Source organism: Triticum urartu, chromosome 6A, assembly GCF_056163025.1.
Source record: "Triticum urartu cultivar PI428250 chromosome 6A, HENAU_Tu73, whole genome shotgun sequence".
Lineage (NCBI taxonomy): Eukaryota > Viridiplantae > Streptophyta > Magnoliopsida > Poales > Poaceae > Triticum > Triticum urartu.
The window spans coordinates 273,946,543-273,949,274 of record NC_141878.1 but is presented as its reverse complement, the minus strand read 5'-3'; positions in this window follow the sequence as shown (position 1 = coordinate 273,949,274).

Genomic DNA, 2,732 nt, shown 5'->3' with positions numbered 1-2,732 from the left:
GGACTTCTTAGTCTATTTTTCTCGACCGCCCGATTATGATCGGACGGACCGAATACCCCCCTAACCTAATCCAATAACGTATATATATTGACCAACCCTAAAATTTAGGCCGTTTGTCCCATCGCCGCTGCCACTCCACCTACTCTCCTCTTTCTCGGGATCCCCTCCTCCTCGATCTCAACACCACCAAGCCACCTCGGCGGACCTCGCTCGAGCTCCACCGGCTACCACCAGCAGCAGCAAGCGAAGCCACCGGAGCTCCTTCCTCTTCCTCCTCTGCCCGAGGCTGCTGCCTCCCTGTGCCCTCGTTCCCGAGCTCCATCGAGAGGAGAGGAGCCCCCGCAAGCCACTGCTCTGCCCCGCTGTCCTCGTTGTTGACCCTCGCAAGCGTCGCCCCGACCCAGGCCAGTGCCAGGCTTCCCTCTCCTTCCTTCTCCCCATCTTGCTTCTCCTCCTCCTCTCATGGCTCTCTCTTCCGTGGAGTGCAGGAACCCTGTCGCTCACTGTTCGTCACCGTCCACCACGGATCCACGCAATCTCCGACCAGATCCGACTGGCACTCCGCCGCACTTGCCCGTTCCGGCCGGATCCCGGCAGCTAGGCCCCGTCCCCGGTCGATGGTTCCCTTGCCGGAGAGCCCCTGCTTCAAACCCCTGCTGCTGTTTCTGTTTCTTCGGAGAAGAGGACAGCAGCGCCTCGTCCCGCTCCTCTTGACCATGCCCCGCCTGCATCGCGCCTCTCCCCATGCCCGGATCCACCGCCGCACCGTCCTGGAGCCTCGCCAAGTCCCTGAAGCTGTCACGCCAAGTCCTCCTACGTCGCTCCCTAGACCGGTCGCCGCCCTGCTGCCATGTTTCGCTGCACCGAACCACTGCGTTCTTCAGCTTCGTCAGAACACGAGCGAGACCAGGCTTCGTTGACCCTTTCGATCGAGCCAAGCAGGCCGGCCCAGCGTGCCCTCTGCGGGCCTCCTTCCTCTCCACCGCCTTGGGCCAAAGCCCATGGTGAGGCCCCAGTGCCCCCCTTTTTTGTTTTTTGTTTTTTTCTCTCTGTTGGTCCAGCCTGCCATGTTTCGGCCCATTGGTATTTTTTTCAGTGCGGCGATTTTCCTTTTATTCCAGAGATCATAGTTTTACAGAAAAGCCCTCATACATCATGCATATAATAACTTAACAACCGTGCAGGTTTAAAATGATTTATATATGAAACTTGCTTAGAATTTTGTCTAGTTTAATATTATTCAACTTTCAGCCATGTTTAAAATGTTTAAAATGTTGTTTGTTTAAATTTGCTTAAATGCCATGCTAAAATGATTTAATTCATAACTAAATAACAGTAGCTCCAAATTTAATAAACTTTATATGTAAATGGGGTAGAAAAATGCCTAGTTTAACATGGGGTACTTGTTTTGCATGCCTAACAACTCTAAAATTATGTTTAGGGCAGAACAGTACCAAACCTAATATATGCATATGAGGAGTTTCTGGAATTGTTGTTCGTTACTTCCGGCCTCATCTAAACTTGACTAGATAGGTAGTTTTACTTTGCTTCACCCTCTTGCCATGCTAACAACATTTAATCTTGTTGGGTACATAAACGAGATCGAACTAAATAACTTGAATGTGGTGTTTCGTCAATATGCAACTCGTTGCATATTGAGCTCCACTTAATTTGTAGGATTGCTTGTGCACTTTGCCATGCCATGCTTCATTAAACCGGACATGCATCATACTTGGTTGTGCATCATGCCATGGTCATGTGTTGGTTGTTTACTATGTTGTTTGCTCCTTTCCGGTGTTGTTTCTTCGGGTTGGTTCCGATAACGTCGCATTGTGAGGAACCGTTCGACTATGACCGTTTGACTTCTTCATGGACTCGTTCTTCTTCCTTGCAGGATTTCAGGCAAGATGACCATACCCTCGAAATCATTTCTATCTTTGCTTGCTAGTTGCTCGCTCTTTTGCTATGCCTATGCTGCGATACCTACCACTTGCTTAGCATGCCTCCCATATTGTTAAGCCAAGCCTCTAACCCACCTTGTCCTAGCAAACCATTGTTTGGCTATGTTACCGCTTTGCTCATCCCCTCTTATAGCGTTGTTAGTTGCAGGTGAAGATTGAAGTTTGTTCCTTGTTGGAACATGGAGATGTTGTTCCTTGTTGGAACATGTTTACTTGTTGGGATATCACAATATATCTTATTTAATTAATGCATCTATATACTTGGTAAAGGGTGGAAGGCTCGGCCTTATGCCTGGTGTTTTGTTCCACTCTTGCCGCCCTAGTTTCCGTCATATCGGTGTTATGTTCCCGGATTTTGCGTTCCTTACGCGGTTGGGTATAATGGGAACCCCTTGACAGTTCACCTTGAATAAAACTCTTCCAGCAATGCCCAACATTGGTTTTACCATTCGCCACCTAGCCTTTTCTTTTCCCTTGGGAGTCGCGCTCCTGAGGGTCATCATTATTTTACCCCCCGGGCCAGTGCTCCTCTGAGTGTTGGTCCAACCTGTCAGCTGCCGGTGGCCACCAGGGGCAACTCTAGGCTGGCCTACCCGTACCTTGGACAATCCGGTGTGCCCTGAGAACGAGATATGTGCAGCTCCTATCGGGATTTGTCGGCACATTCGGGCGGTGTTGCTGGTTTAGTTTTACCTTCTCGAAATGTCTTGTAACCGGGATTCCGAGTCTGATCGGGTCTTCCCGCTAGAAGGAATATCCTTCGTTGACCAT